This window comes from Sminthopsis crassicaudata, chromosome 1 (genome assembly GCF_048593235.1).
Source record: "Sminthopsis crassicaudata isolate SCR6 chromosome 1, ASM4859323v1, whole genome shotgun sequence".
NCBI lineage: Eukaryota > Metazoa > Chordata > Mammalia > Dasyuromorphia > Dasyuridae > Sminthopsis > Sminthopsis crassicaudata.
The window spans coordinates 101,877,569-101,900,514 of record NC_133617.1 but is presented as its reverse complement, the minus strand read 5'-3'; the positions used below and the strand labels follow the sequence as shown (position 1 = coordinate 101,900,514).

At 36.1% G+C, this 22,946-nt stretch overlaps 1 long non-coding RNA gene across 1 annotated transcript in view; it reads right to left on the bottom strand.

Moving 5' to 3' along the window:
• Positions 1 to 22,409, bottom strand: part of LOC141552717 (uncharacterized) — a 71,911-nt gene extending 49,502 nt beyond the window's left edge. The window contains exon 1 of the long non-coding RNA XR_012485239.1: positions 22,294 to 22,409. This is a non-coding gene — a long non-coding RNA (uncharacterized LOC141552717). The remainder of the gene's footprint in view (positions 1 to 22,293) is intronic.
• Between the last annotated feature and the right edge of the window lie 537 nt (positions 22,410 to 22,946).

Below are 22,946 nucleotides of genomic sequence, written 5' to 3'. Positions count from 1 at the left end.
CCATGGTTGGTATGCTCTGAGCACTGAGACATCCCAGTGGCTCATGATACCATACCGTAGCCAAATTGATATGAACACAACAGCTGTCTGCTATTAAGAGAAGAGACCACACAGCCAAGTAAGCAGCTGGACAAAGGAGAGAATAAGGAAGAGAGAAACATACAAGTTTCCCTCAATTCAATTCAAACTTCATTTCTTAAACATGAACTGTGTGCCAGGTATTGTGTATTAGAGGCTAGGAATCCAAAGACATATATGAAACAGCACCTCTCCTGGGGGAACTCACATTCTCCTTGGGAGCAATCACCAAATCTATATTACAGCTACATGGATCTTGAAGTAGGTATCTATTAAATGGGAATCCATCCAATCCTGTACAATAAACTCCATATTAACCAGATTGCACGGAGGATGGTGGTTTCTAGTTAACTGAAGATCAAAAGAAATTCTCATTCATTCAATAAACATTTACTGGTGATATTTTGCAAATGTCACCAGTTAGCATTTATCTAACACTCTACTGATTATAAAGCGCTTTCCTTACAATAAACTTGTTTTGCCTTTAGTTATAAGACTAAACCTGATTTTATTTAAACCTCATGGAAGCCCTGCCAGTTAGATACCATGGGATCTCCCAAAAATCCTACTGCAGGTACCTATTATTAAAAATTTAAAATTGTGCAAAGACTTTAGGGACACTCAAAAGATTTAAGTGGAAAAAAGAAACTGACAATCAGAGTTCAGTGATCTAAAAAACAAAATCACCAGATAATTAGTGGCAGGATGTGACTGACACTTAGGCTTTCTAATTCCAGGATGAGGGCTCAGCAGCTACAGAGAAACCCTAGTCTAGGTGCTTTGGATTTGATTAGTGGTGATACACATATTCATAAAGTCTTTGAGACAAAAATAGGCCTAACAAAAAAGCAAAATGGAATAGGGCCCAAAAGAAGCACTAGAAAAAAGTCTACTGGGATTTTAGAGGAGATAGAATCAACACGGACTGGGAAAATAATATTAGGCTTCAAGGAAAAGGTTACTTACATACGTTGGGCCTTCAGATTCAAAAGAATTAAACATAGGTAAAGGGAATTTCAGAGCTAGGAAATATTGGCTAAATATTGCAAAGCAGAAAAATAAAATAAATAAGAATGGTAATTTTTTTGATGAAGAGAGTGTTTTGAAAGGTATTTTTAATAAAGAAAAAATAGAAATAATAAAGCAAAGTCAGAGAACAAAAGTTAACAGAACACTGAAATCTTTTTCCTTTATAGCTTTAATGTGCCTGGAAAGGCAGAATCCAACCTCTAAGGACTATCAATGGTCTCAATGGTCTCATCCTTAGATGAACCCAGGCTCACTTTGCCTCAATTTTATCATTAGCTTGTTATTAAGAGGGGTCTTAAGGTTAAGGGAAGCACCACCTTTTAACATTACAAAGTATAACATGATATAGAAAGGTACACTTATGAGAACGACCCCACTAAGCTCCACTTTGATGTCTCCTTGTGGCATGGAGATGATCCTGGGCTTTGTGAAGCTATGCCAGCAAAAACCAATCTTTGGCAGATCCAACCAAGCTGGAAAGACTTCAGGTATGGGACTGGTGACAGACAGTGGGCCTGTTGTCTGCAGACTGGCCTTGTTAAGTTCACAGAGATTCATCATCAAAGGACTGGTCACTAAGTAATTAATGCTTTTGGCTACAGTAATTAATTCCCAAAGACTACCATCTAAGTTAACAGCATGGATTTTTTGAGATACTGAAATATGATTAGTATTAATTGTGTCTTGTTATAATTCAATGGCTGTTAATCTTTTGTTTGTGGATCCCTTTGGCAATCCGTAGAAACCTATGTATTCTTTATCAGAACAAAATCTTTAATGAAAAGAAATGCTAATTTGGAACTATGCTCAGAATGTTATCAAACTGTGCATACTCTTTGATTCTATTGGTCTTATATCCCAAAGAGATCTTAAAGTAAAGAAAACAAAAATGTTTGTGGCAGCCCTTTTTGTAGTGGCAAGAAACTGAAAACTGAGTGGATGCCCATAAGTTGGAGAATGGCTGAATAAATTATAATATATTAATATTATGGAATATTATTGTTCTATAAGAAATGATCAGCAGGATGAATACACAGAGGCCTGGAGAGACTTACATGAACTGATGCTGACTGAAATGAGCAGAACCAGAAGATCATTGTAATGGAAACCTCAATATTACAGGACAATCAATTCTGGTGAACGTGATTCTTTCCAACAATGAGATGATTGATGGCAGTTCCAATGATCTTGTGATGAAGAGAACCATCTACAGCCAGAGAGAGGACTGTGGGAAATGAGTATGGATCATAATATAACATTCTCATTCTTTTTGTTGTTGTTAGCTTGCATTTTGTTTTCTTACTCATATTCTTTCCTTTTTGGTCTGATTTTTTTTGTGTAGCAAGATAATTGTATATGTTTACATATACTGGATTTAACATAAATTTTAACAAGTATAGCATATATTGCTTGCCATCTAGGTGAGGGGGTGGGGGAAATGAGGAGAAAATCAGAAACACAAACTATGCAAGGGTCAATGTTGAAAAATTATCCATGCATATGTTTTGAAAATTAAAAACTTTAAAAATAAAAAGTAATTTTAAAAGTAAACTAAAATTTAAAAAAAAAAGAAATGCTAAATTTCAATCAGAGGCTAGTGAAACTAGAGATATATATTTTTTTTTAGTTTAGAAGACCCTGTCGTAATATATCTATCTGTGTTTGGGCTATAGGACCAGATTTCATGCTTTCTGGGGGCACTCTTGGATTAGACAATCTATGACTATAATTTAAAACAACACTATGATGAAAATTTTACAAGTATTATTCTCTTTTGTTTTAAAGAAGAGGAAAGAAATTGAGGCTCAGAAATGGAAGGCAGATAACTTTTCCAAGAATATTCAAGTACTTGTTAATCAATTTCTAAAGAGAAGACTCAAACCCAAGTCTTCTACTGCCTGGTCCAGTTATTCTTTTCAGTCAGTCAGTCAGTCAATCAACAAGCATTTATCAAGTTTCTGCTATGGGCCAAGATGGTGGTCACTTGTTGCTATGGAAACCCCCATCAATACCTTACTTTGCATTTTTTCTAGTATCACAAATATTTTAATCATATAATAATAATAAAATACTTTCTATAAGTCATATCACTCCACTCATGGGAGTCAAGCTCCCTCCAAGATGAATCAGCCCGCTGGCTCCCAAAGCACAAGTCAGTACATAGTCCCCAGGGTACCACCCCCCCTTCTTCCAAACCCACCCAATACACCAAAGGAGGAGAGTTAAAAGTTTGATGTACCACTGCTGAATTTTTTCAATTCAGAACCCTGATTATTGTCATTTTCTCTTCCTAGTCTGGCTTTTCCAAGTTATAAAAATCTAGTGATTAGAATTCTGGACTTGGACTCAGGAAGACATGGATTTGAATCCTACTTGTGAGACTTAGTAACCATGTTACCATGGACAAGTCAGTTACTTCCCATAGTTATCTATAAAATGGAAAAAGAATATCTGTAGTAGTTACCACATCAAATTTTTATGAGGTTCTAATGAGATAATGTGTGTTAAAGTATGTTTTAAACTATAACTTTGTATAAATATCAGCTATGAATGTTACTAAGATGAACCCAGGAAACAGGATAACTTTGAGCCACGTTATGTGATGAATAGGGAGCTATATAGGTAGAGGATCTTTCAAAACTGAGAAGCAGCTGGTCCAGCTTAGAAATAGGATAAATAACCCTGGGTAAGATGTTCCTCTGGGAGCTTTTATCACGAGGCCCTGGAACCCAGCCAATCAGTCAGGGATATTGTGACAACCAATTCTGCCGGCCTAGACATGTGTGGAGAATGGATGACAGCAGGATCCTGAATGAACAGCTGCTTGAGGAGAACCATCCCAAGTTTTCAGAACACCCAGGCACATCATTTTCAATACTGATGCCTTGCTTTTAGACAGCTGGTAACTAGACCAATATGGCCTGTAGCCAAGGCTTAGTCCTGCCTGTGCCCAAAGAAGGCTGCCACTGTGAAGGAAAGGAATTAAAGAGATGTCAAAAAAAAAAAAAAAACTCACAGAACCTAATATACCTTCTGCAGTACCATGTCCTATAATACCTGAATTCCATAGCATTAAGTCTACTGATGAGTATTGGACACCCAGAAGATCTGAATTGAAATATAATATGGAAGGGGAAGAGTGGGGCACATGTTTAGGCAGTAGTATTCATTAACCATAAAGTGAAAAATATGTATCAAATTAGCTAAAAAGTCCTTCAGGAAATCTATGGTAGGGAGAAGGATGGGGAAGGGAAGCAACCTAGAACAGGCAAGTTCTAATGGAAAAAGAAGAGCAGATTTTAATTCAAGTTTAAGATAAATTTGAAATTGGTTGATTCTCTGTCATTTAAAATCTTCAAACAAAGACCAAATGATAATTTAAAAAGAATGTTTTAGAGGGGATTCCTATTCAGGTTATATCAGCAGTGTTCAAATGTATTTGGCTCAGGCAGGCTACCAATTTCCCCATACCTGAAACATGCACATTCCCCAGTCCCAGCCTTCATTTGTAGTTTGATACCTATTCTCCTTGGCAGAGCAATGTGAAAGGGTCATGGTAGCAACTCTTTGTAGAGTGATAAAAAGTCTGTTCCTCCTAATAAAGAAATAAGAAGGGAAAAAGAAGAAGACAGGGAGAAATCTCAAGACCTGGATAATGAGTCTGAAAGCCAAACTGCCAAGAAATACTTTTATGATGACAACTTAAACATTTAGTATATTGTGATTACTTGTGGCAAAGAATACTACGCCATGAGTAAAATAAAAAATATAAGCTTCAGAACCACTGGATTATTTGTGAAGTTTTTTCCAACTTGGAAGTGCTATGGGATGTAAAGTCATAAATGGTAGGGAGAGGATTCAAACCTTGATTTTTAAATCCAGTGCTCAAATACTGATGTTTTGACTTCAAGACAACTGCTTTTATCATTATCTCATGCTTTCTTTCATAAAATCAGAAGGCTGAATGAGATAATCTCTAAAATCCCTTCTAGCATCAAAAGTAGATTATTTTATGACTATAATATTCAGTGGAATGCAGATAGATGTTTTACAATTAGCTCCCTTATGGGGAGGAAAAAAAACTGAAGAAACAATAGACTTTAAGTTTAATTTGTGCTGTTAGCATTTTCCTCATCACTTTCTTAAGTCTAGAGTCAAAGCAATAAATCAAGCCCTGATTCATAACATTTGCCAATTTCTAAGGTATAAATGCTCACACTGAAAATTTAACAATCAGCTTCACAAGCTAGTATGAGCTAGTTCTAGCATGCCCTTTATAACACCCCAACTTTCTAGGAATTTAAAGGCAGAAGCAAGCACCACTTATGGAATTCACCCTTTGGGAATTTGCCAGAGTGTTAGATTTGAAGTTAAAGGAGTTGGGTTCATATACTGGCTCTACTACTTACATATAATCTTAATCATCATTTAACCTTGTTTTCTTCAACTGTAAAGAAACAAGATCGTATTAAATGACCTTTAAGTTCTCTTTCAACTCTTAGTTCTATGAGATATTATGACCTACTCTGAACTCTCTAAGTTGTTCTCATGACTTTGGAAAATAATGAAATACAGAAGATAATGCTGCTCAAATGTTTCAAGGACCGCTCTGTAGCAGAGGACATCTGTTTGGCCCCAAAGGGCAGAACCAGGAGGTCTTTCCTCATACAGAGGAGGTATTTAGTACTTAGAGAATTGAGCTGAAAAAAAAGTGAGTGGAAATTTTAAAGTGTCAAATTCAGGCAAGATGTAAAGAAAAACTTCCTAACAGTTGGAGTTATCCCAAATGGAAATGCATTCCTTGGTATGAAATCTTCCTCGAGTTCTCAAACAGTACTTTATCTATCTTGTCTCAGAGTATACAAATTTATGTCCTGGTCTGGCAGACTATGCACATGTTTTTATTCATCAAGAGACCCATGCCTCAGTTTCCCCACTTTAAATTTTTTTTTTTTTAATTCTTGTTGGGAATACACAAGACATTAATTAGCTAATGAGTTCAAGAGACTCTGAGTTCATAGGGAAATACATTATATAAATACAAAGTCAGATTAATTGACCCTAACAGGAATTAAAAGATCTAAGTATTATTTAATATGTTCTAAAACAGGTGATATTTCATTATCAGGAATAGAACATACAATGTCACCAAGTAGATAACATATTAAAAACAAATTTCCTCAGGAATATAATGATATCACAAGTCCCATAGCCCCCTGCTCCTTTCTTTTCTATAAGATGTCCTTTTCTCTCTATCTATCAAAAATTAATCATTGAAATTTGGCTTGAAAGCACATTCTAATAGCTTTTTGGTACTATTGACTCTCCTTTGTACTGGATTCCTGCTTCTACAACCTAAGATAAAGACTTTTTCCTTTCCCCTCCCCCATCTCGTTTCCTGAAAAGAGCACTACTTTCAGATGATATTTTTTTACTTTTTGGATCAGATCTGTAACTTCATTGGCTAAAGGAAATTTCTTCTATCAATGCAAGTCAGCACCTGCTCTAAAACTTATAGTTTTTGGGAGGTGCTAGGGAAGGCCTACTGTGTGCCAGACACTTGTGCTATGCTCCGAGCAAACAAAATAATGAAATATTCTCTGTTCTAAGAGAGTTTACATTCAGTTGGAGAAATAACAAATACACATGTAAGTATTGTTAGGAATAAAGATGAGAGAAGAGAAAGGGAGGGAAAAATTATTTATTAAATACCTACTATGTGTCAGAAACTATACCAAATGTTTACACATATTATTTCTTTAATTGAAATTGAAATTAAATACTTACACAAAGGCACACAGTTTATATATGTCAGAGGCTATACTTGAATCCAGGTCTCCTTGACTTTAAAGACAGTCTATCTACTATATCATGTTATGACACAAGATGAATACTGAGCTTCTATTCCATTTTTGACTTGCATTCCCTGTTATTCCACCCTGACTTACAGTTCTGTGGCAGATCAGAGATAATTGACATGTATGAGGATCACTCACCACCATTTTTAGCTAGTTTGATATATGCTATAATCATCTTCCTGAACTCAGAATGATATTCCTGATTTATTATTCTCAAGATTACTAGGATCAAAGCTCATAATGAAAAAAATCCCTTAAAAAAGACATTTACCTTAGTAGGACCTTCCTCTAATTCATAAGAGTCAGAATGGTACGGCAAAGAGCAACAGTTTACAGATAATTACCCTGGATAGACACTTATCATGCTATACAATAAATTGAGATTACAGAATTTAGGTCTTTAATGGATCACTTAGTCCACTGCCTTTGTGTGGAGAGGAGGATGTGGAAATTGAAGTTTAGAATTAATTTATCCAAGCTCACTTAGCTAGTTAATGGCAGAGCCAGGATTTGAACCCACTCTTAAGTATTCTTTGTATTAGACCACCAGGTATATAGACTTCCTGAGACTCGTATAGGTAAGAAGAAGAAAAGCTAGCACTTGATCCCATATCTCTAACTACAAATCCATTGCCCTTTCCATGAAAGCAATCTGTCAGTGAGGATCTTCACAGGTCTTGGCAGAGACCAGATAGTGGCTGGACTAGGTGGGAGATGATACATTCAGGATCACTATCTTGCCATCCATGGAGGGAAACTCAGTGGCATAAGGGCTGTCATACTGGACCTGTAGTTAGGAAAATCTGAATGTGAATGCAGTCTCAGAAACTAGTTGGGTGATCCTAGTCAATCATTTTATCCCTGTCTTCCACAGTATGTTCAAATGTGAAATGGGAATAACTAATTTCCAGGGTTGTTAGGATCAAATGAAGAATTTGTAAAGCACATAGCACAGTGCTTGGTACGTGGCTGGCACTACTAAATGTTTACTTGGTTCTCTTCCTTCCCTTTCCTTTTCTTGGCTTTCCCTTCCCACCCTTTATCTTTCTCCTCCCTCCCCTACCATTACCCTTCCCTCTCTTTCCATTCCACTTTCCTTCTTTACTCTCCACTTTTCTTCCTTCCGCTCCACTCCACTCCCTTTCCTTTCCCTTCCCTTCCCTTCCCATCCCTACTGGAACTACATTCCTGATTGGAAAGATTTCCCATAATTATTCTAATCCTTTACTGCAATCTGATCATCTTCTTTCTATATCAACTATGCTTATCTGTTTCCACTTTTAAATATGGGTCAAACCAAGCTACCATTGTTGGAAAGCACACCTGAATCATTTGCGAGATGGTTCCACTTATCATCTCTGTGACTTTGCAGTCCAAAATATCCTTTATTGGATTCTACTCTCTTGTTTGTGTTGTATTCCCTTATTAGGATGTGAGATTCTTGACAATTAGAATGTAAGATCCTACTTCTCACATTGGAAATGTGTTCTAACCCTATAGCCTCAGGCCCCCAAACCTCTTTTCAACTCCCCTTTATGTGTTGATGTATGAGAATGTTAACTCCTTGAAGACAGGAGTTGTCAGTTGGCTTATATTCATATTCCAAGTTTAGCACAAAGCCTGGAAGTGCTTAATAAATGCTTATTAGCTTAACCTCTTAGTAATAGAATCTCTTATTGGGCAGGGACTGAAGTGCTACTTAACTTCCTACAAAAGGTAAGTAGTTCAACAGATAAAACACTGAATATGTAGTTAGGAAGACAGCTCCAAACTTGCCTCAAACACTAGCTGTGTGAGACCCTATGCAGCTCAAACTAAATCCTTCATTTGTTAAGTGGATATGATTTTACCATCTGCCCCACAGGGTTGTTATTAGATAATTATAGTAGGCATAAAAGCAAGTATTGATACAAGACCTTAAGGTTTGCAAGATGCTTTTTTAAAAATTAAAGTCTTTACATGTAATTGGATAAAAATAAAATATTTTAAATTATTATCTCATTTTAGCTATACAACAACCCTTAGAGGTAGATATTATTATTGTTGTTTTATCTTTATTTAAAACACAAGAAAACTGAAGCAAAGTTTTTTTTAATTAATTTTATAATTATAACTTTTTTTGACAGTACATATGCATAGGTAATTTTTTTTCTTTCATAACATTATTCCTTGTATTCCCTTCTATTCTGAATTTTTCCCCTCCTTCCCTCCATCCCCTCCCCTAGAAGGCAGGCATTCCTATACATATTAAATATCCTATAGTATATCTAGGTACAATATATATGTGAAGAACCGAGTTTTGTTGTTGTTGTTGCAAAGGAAGGATTGTATTCGGAAGGTAAAAAATAATCTGGGAAGAAAAACAAACAAACAAACAAAATGCTCACAGTTTATGAGCAAAGTTAAAAGACTTGCCAAGGGTCATACAGCAAATGTCTGAAACTAGAAATGACTAACAACTTGAGGGGTCAATGATGTTTCATCAAAGCATAAGATGGCACCTGAATGAAGCTTTGGGGAAAAACAGGACTTCTACAAGATCAGGCAGGAAGGAATCACTTTTACAAAGGCAAAAAATATAGAAAATAGGATGCTGTATATGAGAGAAAGCTATCAAGCATCATTGTACCATAGATTACAAGAACTCACCATTACACAACTCATATTTGAGTCAGGACTTGAATCTACATCTTTTTTCCTGAATGTGAATCCAATATCCTGTCTACAATGCCATGATGTTGACAATTTAACTGGAACAGAATCCATAAGGAAGTAGTATGAAAAAGATTAAATAAATTGGTAAAAGCCAATGTACAAAGGATCATACTGAAGTTTGGCTTAGTTTGTTGTTGTTGCTGCCTTAAATTATGTTGTTTTATTTTCACTACTTTGTGGGAGTGGGGATTGCAAATCATTTAAAATTCAAAAAAAAAAAAAGGCTTTAAAATTGACTTAGAGGTCCAAATGTGATAAAATTTGTATGTCCCTTGAACTAGCTAACATGTGTTCTGCATTTGTCATTGTTTCTGTCTAACCCATGCGCCCTCCACAAAGACATCCCTCAGCTGTCTACTAATAGGGTCATAAAGGAAAGGGAACTGGGCACCTGGGCTTTCTCAGAGCCTACAGTTCAGAGACTTTTTAAATGTATGTTTCAGACTAGATTAGGTGTGGAGAGGAAGAACAACCTAATGAACAGCAATCCTATTGAGTCTGAAATCCCTTACTTTGTTCTTATCTGGGGAAGAATGATATGAGCTGGAAGGGACTGACAGCCAGTGCATTGAGTCATGATGAACTCAGAAACTCAAGAATGTCTCTGTTGCTTATTACCTTTTCATTGAATGAGGTCAGGGGTTAGTGTTTACCCAAAGTTGGCAGGTTGAGATACTTTATTATACTGCAACAGTCATTACTGACCCTGGTATGGGCTTGTGAATTCTCAGTTACTAAAGTCAAAGTTGGTCACATATCAGATTCCCCATATACTTCACAAACTCTGTGAGGTGGAAAGGACCACTTTAGCCAACTAATCCAAGTCAAAAATGAAAAGATTCTCCATTACAACACAGTCAGCAAGTGAACCAGTTTCACAAAGAAAGAAACTATTCTAGTTACCTTCATGGACATAAAATAAATAAAGAGGAAAAGGCACATACAAGCAAGGAACAGATACCTTAGCCAAGTACCCCATGAACAAAGAGGAAAATACAAAAGCAGAGTGAGATACTGCCTTCCAAGAGCTTCCATTCTAATGGGGAGAAACATCCACAGAAGAGTGGAGACACTTTGCAATGGGAAGTTATAGAATTTTATGAGTGGAGCATAACTACAGTGGCTTTTGCTTCATTCCCCCTAAATGAGGAGGAAAAACAGGTTTATACCTGTGTGTGAGTTACTTGAAATTCATTCTCCTTATCTGATATTTTCTAATAAAAAAATTATTCAAAAGAATAGAATGATTTCTATGTATACTATGCAATGATATGATCATTAAAGAATCTTACTTCAAATGATTAAGTATAATTCAATTCCAGTGAAAGGAATAAATATGATTCATATATTTGTTGTTGTTCAGTCATGTCGAACTCTTTGTGACCCCATTTGGCATTTTCTTGGCAAAGATACTAAAGTGGTTTGCCATTTCCTTCTCCAGCTCATTTTTACAGATGAGGAACTGAGGCAAACAGAGTTAAATAATTTATCAAGAGTCACGCAACTGGTAAATTTCTTTTTTTGTGTTTTTTGTTTGTATGTTTTTGGGTTTTTTGCTGAGGCAATTGGGGTTAAGTGACTTGCTCAGAGTCACACAGCCAGGAAGTATTACGTGTGAGATCAGATTTGAACTCAGGTCCTCCTGACTTCAGGGATGGTGCTTTATCCACTGCACCACCTAGTTGCCCCAGCTGGAAAATTTCTAAGGCCAGATTTGAACTCAAGAATATGAATCTTCCTTACTACAAACCTGACATTAAATCCACTGTAACATCTGATTTTCCCTAGTGCACACACACACACACACAGTGTATTAGTGTGTGTATATTAAAACAACCAAAGAAATAATTTTACTCTTATATAAATGTGTGCTTATTTAAGTGTTATTAACAGTGACACATCTTATTCTTGATAAGTAAATGATCCATCCAGTCACAAATGTTAGTTTTACTTCAAGCATCCTTATTCTCTTTGGAGTATATTATAGATTTAATTCTTAATATGGCCAGTGAGTTGATAAACTCCACACTCATTCCTAGCTAGCCATCTGGCCCTTTCTTTCCAAAGAATAGGACAAAAGAACAGCGATGGCTCCAAAGAAATCCACCACCAAAACTGAAAGAAACACCCAAAGCCCCTTTCCTTTTAATTGTAGGTCAGTAGTTTTGTTATGGTATGCAAATAGGTAGAATTTTGGTTTACATATAGTCTATGAAGAAAATTTGCAGTATTAAAGTTATTAAATAATTATTATAATATATATGTAAGTAGCTAAGAGATGAATGGAGCTGATGTCCAAGATGAAAGAAGTGGAAAAAAACAGAACAGAACATCACGGAACATCCAGGGAAAAGCCTTAGACATGAAGCTAAGATGTCTGGCTTCAAAATCTGATTTCAATACCAGTATAGTGTCCTCGGACTATTCAGTTTATTTCTCTTGGTCACAGCTTCTTCATGCTTAATATAGGAATAAAAACTCATGCTAGCTACCTCACAAATGTGTTAAGAAGAAGGAATTAACATAGAACCATAGTCCCCCAAAAGGGACCTAGAAGCCTCTTTAATCCAGTTCCTTTCCTTTTACGAATAAGGAGAACTAAGGCCCAGGGAGACGAACTTGCCCAATGTCACACACAGATCATGTCAGCAGTGAGATATGAATTGAATCCTCCAATTCTGAAATTGATACTCATTCAACCAGATCCCGCATCTCTTTCCCAAGAAAATTCATCATCAATCTCCTATCCAAATGTTAACCAAGACTCTTGTGAGATGTACATATTTAGATTTGTCTGTCTCCCAAATGGTCATATGGACTATTTGTGCCCAATCTATGATGCAGCCTTCAGAGCATTATGATCAGACATAGTCAGACTCTAAGTACATTGACCCTGATATAGGGATGTCATTTTGATCCTCTCTGAGAACAAAAGGACAAATAATCAGACCTACCTGACAACTTTCAAAATAAGATAAAATTCAGGGCAATTAGGGTGGAACAAAAGTAGACCGACCATAGGACATAGGGTCAACTGAGATATTCTTAATTCAGTCATTGCTCTAATCCACCCTACCTATTTCTCAGCACAACACCTATGATAGGTACTTTAAAATGCTTGTTAAATATATGAATAAAAGAATGGATGAATAGCATTTAACAAATTCATAACTTGGGATTCTTTCTGGCTTTGTTCAATAAATAAACTTACAAATGTTTATTAAGGATTAACTATGAACCAAGCACTCTGCTAAACACAGAGTACAAAGAAAGATTAAAACATAGTACATGTTCACAAGGAATTATAGTAGGGGAAGCAAGTTGTAAATAAATAGCCATATAAAAGACAAATATAGAATAGATGGAAGATAACCTTAAAGAAACACACTACTCATCTATGCAAGACTTGCTACCTTGATCAAGAATGGGAACATAGGAAAGTTTTATTGTCCAACTCATAGACATTAACAAGTATTTGTCTTATACACAGACATATGAATGGACATGTCAGGGAAGCTAAATTCAGTATCAACCTGGACCACCCTAGGCTAGTTATGGGCCAGACTATGATATTTGAGCACTTTAAATAAATGCTAATTTTGCAGTCCCAAAGGTGGAGACTGAAATTATAAGGAATCCAGATCTGTCTCTGTTGCCCAATAGAAAACTCTTTCTTCATAATAAAAACTGATTTTAATCCTGAAGTCCAGCATTCCAACAGTTGCCTGTCTGTTTTCATAGGTGACAAGATGGGGTGGTGAGAGCAGAACTCCAGGAATAGGGGCTGAATCCTGGAGGAGCAGGGATGTGATGCTTCCAACCATCAATGCTGCTTTGTGGCCACAGTGGAAAGAGAGAAACACCCTGTCTCAGCCAGGAAGCTCTCCTGACTGCCGAGGGCAGCCGCTCCTTGCTTTTGGGAAACCCTAAATGCTTTAGGACTGGGTTGTTGCTTTTTTTTTCTTTTTTCTTTTTTTTTTTTTTTTCTCTTCCAAGGTCTGTTACCTACAAGAAGCCTTGGAAACAAAGAGGGAGGAGCCTCACAGGCCTTTAAACCCCCAGACAGCCAAGGTAGGTCAGCAGCAGAGACAGGAATCAGGAGCAAATGAACTCTGGGCAGAGTGTCTCGAAGAAATAAACATGTGGTGAAAACATTTCCATATCCTGTAAATACCGTCTTTCAGGGGCTTTGGAGAGACCGACTCAGACCCCCCAACAAATGAGAGAGCTACTGTGTACCTAAGTGGGCAGGGCAGGCAGCACACAAGCCAAATTTCCTAGTAAACCCTTAATTTATTGGTAGTAAATGATTAAGTCCATGATCTATTGCCCCTAACTCTAAAGGGAATTGTTATGTCTAATATCATGGACATGGAACACTGATATAATTAATGGGCTTTGAATGGAAAATGTCCAAGCTCTTACTAAATGTTAAGTAATGATAATTAGGGGAAAGTAGTTACTATGCTGAAAAAATGGTCCAAAGTACATCATAGCAGAGAATACAACTCACTTCTTAACTGAGTCCAAAATGGGAATAATAAGTGAATATGCTCAGCTAAGGCAAAAATTTCAGAAAGCAAATGATTTGGTATTATATAAATATATGGAAAAAGCACTGACTTTGGAGCTAGAAGAATCAGGTTCAAACCCTGCCTCTGACACTTACTATCTGTGTGAATTTGAACAATCCATTCGCTTCACTTTGAACCTCAGTTTTCTCCATTAAAGTAAGGAGGTTGAATCAGAAAACCTCTGAGGTTCCATTCAACTCTAAAGTTCTGAGTCTAGGAGTACATATAAATGTGTATATACATATATTATACACACACAAATGTGCCTAAACACATAGGTACACTTTAGTACTACATATGTATATATCTATATCTATATCTATATATATATATACATGTATATATATATATATATATATATATACATGTATATATATATATGTATATAAAAAATTTTAGTACAGGAAAGACTTGATGGGGAAACCTCCTCCAAGAGGCAGAGCAGCCCTAATAAAATTAAGAGTAATGATAATACTAATAAATATTTCAATTGCACCTCAAGGTATAAAAATTACTTTATGTTTATAATCTAATTTGACATCACAAAAACTCCATGAGATGGGTACCATTATTGTACCCATTTTACAGATAAGAAAATAAACTGGCAGAGATTGTCATTTGTATAAGATCACATAGCTAATTAATATTTGAGGCAGGATTGAAACTCAGGTTTTCCTAAATTCAAGCACAATACTTCATTCATGGTGCCACTAAAAAATGTTTCACTTAAGCTTAGAGATGTATGCATATGCAAAATTGGGATAATGATTATAAAACTTTATCAAGTTGTTGTGAGGAAAGGATTTAGTCAATTTTAGGATCAAAAAGTAGATTAAAAGGTAGAAAGACAAAAACATATAGAAAGATAAAGAGACAGGGACGAAAATCTGAGAAGAGAGCATAGCATTTTGTAAATTTTGGGGTATTTATATAAACCTTAATATATTTCTATACTTAAATATTTTATATTTACATTGAATTATATTGTTTGTATTAAGGTATATAAAGAGTCATGCTATCTCTCACATGATAAATAAAAAGATGGGCAAGCAAATAAATACATGACACAGAAACTGTGAGAGGGACATAGAGACACACAGGGAAATAGAGACAGAAAGTCAGAGAGAGACACAAAAAGAGACACACACAGAGAGAGAGAGAGAGAGAGAGAGAGAGAGAGAGAGAGAGAGAGAGAGAGAGAGAGAGAGAGAGAGAGAGAGCTATTAAGGTATATCAAATACTTTCCTTGCAATAACCTTATTAGGCATATGATACAGGACATCATTATCTTTATTCTGTAGAAGAGGAAATTGAGTGCTAAAGAGATTAAATGAATTGCCCAAAGTTATATCTGGGAAAAAAAAAAAAAAAGAAATCAGTCTAGTCTAGAACCCAAACTAGACCTGTCTTCAATTATTTTTCTAAAATTACCCCCCAAAAAATCCTGTAAATGAAATTATACCATATAAATAGCCACTCATCCTGATAGAGGATGACAACAGACTGGGGATGAGCAAATCCAGGGCATGGGTAAATACCAGTCATACCAGGGATCCAAAAGCATATGAAACAGATTGTTCATTCAAAAGCCACCCACCTAGAAGCAAAGTTCATTTGGACACTAAATGCATATAATTCTGTGTATTTTAACCAAACTTAGTTCAATGCATTAATGAACCAATGTAAAAGCAAATTTCAAAAATAAAATTCCTTTTAAAGCAATTCTCTGCTCTACAGTTAAACTGTGATGAACCAAAATGCTGAGAAATAAAATGAAAAAGATGAAAGGGGAATGGGGAAGGACGTTTGTAAATTGAATTTTCATTTTCAAGATTGGTTCCCTAATTTGTTACTCTTCCCTTGGACAGTAGATTGGCAATCAGAACATTTGAGTTCAATCCCAAATCTACTAGACAGAATCTACTTACTAGACAGAATATCTAGGATAGCTGATCAACAAGGCAAAGTGGGCAAGTCACTTAACATCTATAAATCTCAGTTTTCTTCTATAAAAATTATTATTACTATTATTATTTTATTAATTATTTTACAAGATTATTATGAAGAAAGTGACTTGTAAGCATAAAGTATCATGCAAGAGCAGCATGAAATCAGAGATGAAAAGAGAGCCAGACCTGCATCAGGATGACAGGAGTACTGACTGTGTGACTCTGGGCAAATAAACTCCAAGTTCAGAATAATTTTCTAAGATTGTATGCAAGTTATGAAAAAAGATCTGACATGCATTGGTAAAGGAATTTTCCTCATTCAGTAGATTCTATGCACCAATGAAATCACAGGTTCAGTCCATCTCCAAAAGCATAATATAAATAATATATAATGATAACAATTAAATCAGGTTATTATCATTATTACTATTATTGACATTATTCTAGAATACTATATCCTCAGAAAAATATCGGACATTTACTCCTACTAAGCTATAGATTTATAATAAAACATATTGTTTGACTTCTTCTTGGATTGTAACAGGAGGGGAACATTGTAACAGGAGGGGGAAAAACCAGAAGCTAAAGGAATAAATTGCTAATTTATATTTATTTAGTATAAAGAGCCACATGAGACAAAGTGTGTGTATGTGAGAGAGAGGAAGAGGGGGGGAGAGGGGGGAAGAGAGAGGGAGAGAGAGAGAGAGAGAGAGAGAGAGAGAGAGAGAGAGAGAGAGAGAGAGAGAGAGAGAGAAAGAGACTTATAAAGGTTTTTTCTTTTTTTTTTTCTTTTTTTTTTTTGCAACAACCCTATTAGACAAATGTTACAAATAATCAATATCTTTTATTTTATTTATATGTATCCTTAATGGTGTAATTTCAGGTATCAAAATCAATCAGAGAGATATGTGCAGCCTAGAACCATTAGTGACACTCCTTACATTATTTAACAGTCTAGTTCAAGTTAGTCTCCCCATGAAAACTCTATCTGCCTTAAGTGAAGAAAAAGAATCATAAAATATAAGATGGGAAGAAACTTAGAGATCATCTAGTCTCACCTCTTCTATTTAAAGATGAAAAAACTAAGGACCAATTAGAAAGATAACTTGACATGAAAAATTATTGAAAGAGTTAAAACTAAAATTCTAGTCTTCCACTCCTAAAACAGTGCTCTTTTGCCTCTCAAATGGAATTTCTTTGATTCATGGCTCTATTGACTGTTTGCTATCCTTCCTAAATTAATCTAACCAGGAAATCTGATTATCATGCCAAACAATGCCCTTATTTAAACCATCTATGATAATGATAAGTAGATAGCTAAAATTAAGTACCTATCACTGGAGCATTCCCGTGGAGACTGCTTTTCATGGCAAAATAAAAACATTAATGCCTCCTTTTAGGGATCTGGTCATTCGCCCAAGTCCAGATCTATATAATTTTGGTCTCATTTCATTTACATCTCTTCACCTTACCATTATATATGTTATTTCCACCTTAGGAGAAAGAAATTTCCTTGAATTCAGAGACTTATTTCCTTCAGATTTCAGACTCCCAATTTCTAGCACAATGTCTGGCACATATATGGCATTTAATAAGTGAAATTAAATCATTTATCAAAGAAACTTTCCATCTGACTAGAAAGTGGCAAGATAAGGTATTACCAGATTTGTAGAACCTTTAATGCCAGGTAAAGGAATTTGACTATGTGAAGTCACTGAAGGTTTTTGATCAGAATAACAATCTGATCAAACCCTTACCATAATTATATTAGTGATAGGAGCAATGAATTATATTGGGAAGAAAATGGAGATGGGAAAATATGTGAGGATGATATTGCAACAAGTTAGGCATGTGGCATTTGAGCACCAAGGTGGCACAGTGAGTAATATGATGGAATCAAGAAGACCTGAGTTCAAATCAAATCTCACATACTTGCTAGCTATGTAACTCTAAGTCTCTTATTTCCTCATCTGTAAAACTGAGATAATAACAGCACATATCTATTAGGGCTATTGTGAGAATTAAATGAGATAATAATTGTAAAGTGCTCAGCACAGTGTCTGGTATATAATAAGCATTATATAATGTTAGATAGCAGTAGTTGTCATTTTAGTGGTAGCAATGAGGTCCTGGACCAAGATGGTGCCATAGAATAGGAAGATAGACCAAATAACTCAAGAATTACAATATAAGAATTTGAGGGTAGCACTGCAAATAATTATCCAAACTAAACATATTGTGTTTAAGTTGACAGTGGTAGATGTATATGTGCTTCAGTTGAAAGCTTTGAGCATGGTAGAACCAGTGCTACTTATGGAATAAGAAAATCTGAGATCAAATGCCACTCCAATTCTTATCATCTGTGTGCTCTTGGACAAGTCACTTAACATCTCTTGTCCTCAGTTTCCTCCTCTTTAAATCAAGAGGTTTAGATTAGACAGCCTCTGAGGTCCCTGTCATCTCCATAAGCTTAAGAACATGTGAAACTGGAACTTGGAAGAAACGTTAGGATTGGTAACATAAATTTGGTAGAAGTCATCTGTGTAAAAGTAGTATTTGGAGCTGTAGAGAGAGAAAGAGAAAAGAGACAGAGATTGGGGTAGAGGAGGAGGAGGAGGAGGAAGAGGAGGAAGAGGAGGAGAAGGAAACAAAGATGGTGTTGTTAGAGAGGTAGAAAAAGACTCTGTAAGGCATGGTATCCCTTAACATAAAAAATGAGAGCTTATCCAGTAAGAACAGGTACTTAATGTGTGAAAAACTTCAAAGAAGTTGAAAAAATGAGGGACAAGAAAAATACATTGAGATAATTGGTGACTTTGAGAAAAACAGCTTCCATAGTAAGGGTAGTTTGAGGAGAATGAAGCTAGAAAGGAAGCTAAAATATTTAGTATACATATTTCCCCCCCCCCCCCCCAGGGGTCACACAGCTAGGAAGTGTTAAATGTCTAAGACCAGATTTGAACTCTGGTCCTCCTGAATTCAAGGCTGGTGCTCTATCCACTGCACCACCTAGCTGCCCCTATATACATATTTTTATTAAAGAAATTTAATAGTGATGGGAAGAGGAAAGACAGTGGAATAGGAATAGGAAGTATCGGGGGACTTTATTTCAGAATCTGAAAATCTGCATATGTGACCCAAGTCCCAAAATCCATTGGCATGGGACTTTCTACTCACTAATGAAGATCAATATGGAATTGATGAGCAGAAGAGAGCTCCTCTCCCTTCAGTTCCTTGACTTTGAGTCTTTTTTTCTTGTTCTTAAATCTCTTTTAAGTTTTGGATACTTCTAGCTTCCAGCTTCAAAGGAGATGAATAATGCCAACTCCAGGTCAAGTTGCTGAAGAGTAAATGAGACGCTGGCAAGAAGTAACCCTGAGCAGAGATGGCAATCTCAATAATGTCATTATCCTCACCTTGATACAGTGGAGACTTCAGGGAATTTCCTCTTGGATGAGACCTGGTACTCTCTTGGTTGAGCTGAGCTATTTTTTCCAGAAAAAGCTCCTTTATTCTGTATTGTTTGGTATATATATTCTTCTTTGTATACATTTTCTGATTTCTGTTTTATTATCAATTTGAATAGCTAATTGCCAAATGTATTCATTGGGGAACTGGTATTCTGTGGGAAGGAAGCCAAGGGTTGACTATAAAACTTGAGGTCCTGCTTCCCTAATTAAGAAACAACCATCAGAAGGTTACCTTGAACCTTAAAACCACATTCCAGAAAACAGATTGATGTACTCCCCTCTCTCTGCATAAAGCAGAAAGGTCAAGCTTCTGATGCATTTCTTGCTTTGCCCCTGGCAGGAGTTGAAGTTTCCCCTTGGAGAATGGGGGTGGGGGAGGAGAGTGGTCGGAGGAGAGGCTAGAGAGATCTATTTTACCTCCCTTTAAGCCAAGGCATCCCCATGCTATATATAGGAGGTAATCTTTGCTACATGCATTTTCATAGATAAATAAAAATAAACTATAAGACAGTAATTTTCTGAAGGAAGTAGGAAGGAATAGGATCAGAGGTGCAAATAGAGGGATGACTTTTAGTGAATAATAGAGACATCTCTGCTCCTACGCTATGCCTAGAGGAAAAGAGAAGAGAAATGATATAAAGAAGTTTTGCTGAATGGAGGAAAGACCGGAGCAATTTCATTTAAAATGTTCTCAGTCTCAAGAAGTAAAAAGCTAAATCACCTGCGGTAAGATATAGTTTAGAGAGGTAGATGTATGTATGTGACATTGTTTTCAATAGTCATTTCCCAAGTATGAATAGGTTTTTACAAATTCTATATTACTATAGATAACCTCTGTGGGAGAGATTGTTGAACTCTTTTCCATAGGGTTGGTTAACAAGAAGAGAAAAGAAAAGGTTTAAAACAGTGGGATATGCGATAAGGCAGAGATAGAGTAGAACTATTAAACAATAGCAAGGGCTTGGTTGAAATCATGTAGTAGTGACTTTTAATTAAAGTGCAGGAGTCTTAGAGAAGGAATGGAAAAAACAGGCTGGTGGGAGCCGTCTGGGGATAAGATGAGAACAACTAAAGTCAGAGGGCAGAAGATATTCTAGTGTAGCAGACTGGGGAAATAGGAAAGCAGTAATGAAGGCTCAAACTAGGGAAGATGATTTAGGGCATCGGGGGTTAAGGGCAAGGAAAGCCAAAGCTTAGTCTGAGTGTGAATGAATCAGAAAGTGAATAAATGAGTGCAAAATATAGATGGATAAAAGGATGTGGGCAAAAATGAATTTTTTTAATTCTATATTTTAAAGTTAGTGGAATTCCAAGAAATGATTAGTCTCAGGGTATATAATAATATCAATATATTGTTGAAATGATTGGAAAAGAAAACTACTGGACTTTAAAAGGCTGAAGATTTAAGAAATGAGGTTATTAGAAAGAAATACCAGCTAACACAAAACTCGAGTCACTACATGGCATAGTAGATACATCCCCAGCTTTGGCATCAATAGAACTCAATTCAAATTTAACCACAAACACTTACAGTCTAATGTGAACCTGGGCAAGTCACTGTTTGCCTCAAGTTTCCTCATCTGTAAAAGGAGCTAGAGAAGGAAATGTCAAACTATTCCAGTGTCTTTGCCAAAAAAACTCCCAATGAGGTCATGGAGAATTGGACATGACTGAAATGACTCAATAACAAAACTTAAAACTACAAAAAGAGAAAGATAACTCCAGCAACAGAGAGGAGGTGATAGTCTCCACTGCATTCTGCCCTCATCTGTCTTCACATATATTTAGTTAGTTCATCATCATCATAGCATTTATATGGTACTCTACTTGCCCAGCACATTACTTATAATTTGTCATATGATCCTCAGAGATAGGTGATAGTATTATCCTCATTTTACAGATGAGAAAACTGAGGCAAGGAGTGGTTATCTCGCATGTAGCTTTTTCATGTTATGTGGTCATATAGCTTTCAGTTATCTGACAGAAGATTTGAGTTCAGGTATTTCTCAGAAAGTCCTTGACTCTGAAATGTGTCTTAAAAATATAAGATTAGACTACAATAGAATAAAGGAAACAAGTATTGTGGAAGTGCTTTATAAATATTTTTCTCATTTAATACTCAAAACAATCCTGGGAGAGGTCTTATAATTAGCTCCTTTTTACAGAAGAAAAACCTGAGGACAACAGAAGTTAAGTACCTTATCTTCTTCACACAGATTAGAATAAAACAAAAAAGAATTCCTCCTTCTCTCATCTACCTTCTTAAAAGGATTAAAGAATCACTTTAGATAAAGCATTAAGTTTAGCCCAGTCCACACTTTAGCAAGAATTTCATCTATTTATATAGAAAACCATCATACTGCTTTCTTTTCTGGAGATATATAGGTACAAGCAAGATCTCTAGTGATTTAGGGGCCCAGAAGAAGGACGGAGGATTAGATAGTCTCATCTAATCCAGGTTTTTCTTGTTCCCTGATTCATGAACCCAAACATTAGAAGATCACGTATCTAGATTCTTTTTTCTATGTCATCAACTCCAAAGAAACACACACAGATATACTCACATACACATACACATACATGAACTTGCACACACACATCTTTCATGTGTTAAGCATACCTGATTCAGAAGTCACAAGAGTGAATATATAAGAACTTGAGTCCAAAGAAATCTAAGAACCTAAAAATATGTGCTACATCCCCCAATGGCCCAGCATGGCTCATTTAACATGTGCACAAATCTTAGCAAACCTTTCTGTTCCCTTCTGCAAAGCTAATTGCCTTATGCCAACTCACCTGTCACAGATATCCTATTACTGGAAAAAAAAAAAAAAAAAACACACATTTGTATTGTTCAGTCGTGTCTGATTCTTCACAACCCCATTTGGGATTTTCTTGGCAAAGATACTGGAGTGGTTTGCCATTTCCTTCTCCAGCTCATTTTACAAAGGAGGAACTAGGGCAAACAGGGTCAAGTGACTTGCTCAGTGTCACACAGCTGGTAAGTGTCTAAGGTCATATCTGAACTCAGGTCTACCTGACTCAAGGTCCAACACCCTTATCTTACTGCCCTGTAACATTAGAGCTTCCCTAAAGTAGAATGAGTTGTTAGAGAGCACAGTCAGTTCCCCATCATCTGAAGTCCTCAAAGGGAGACTGAGCCGTCACTTTTCAGAAATATAGTAAGCATACATCCTGTGACTTGGAGACCACTGAAAGATCCTGCTGGCTTAATACTTGTCCCCCATTTGCTTGCAACAGAATTTGTAATTT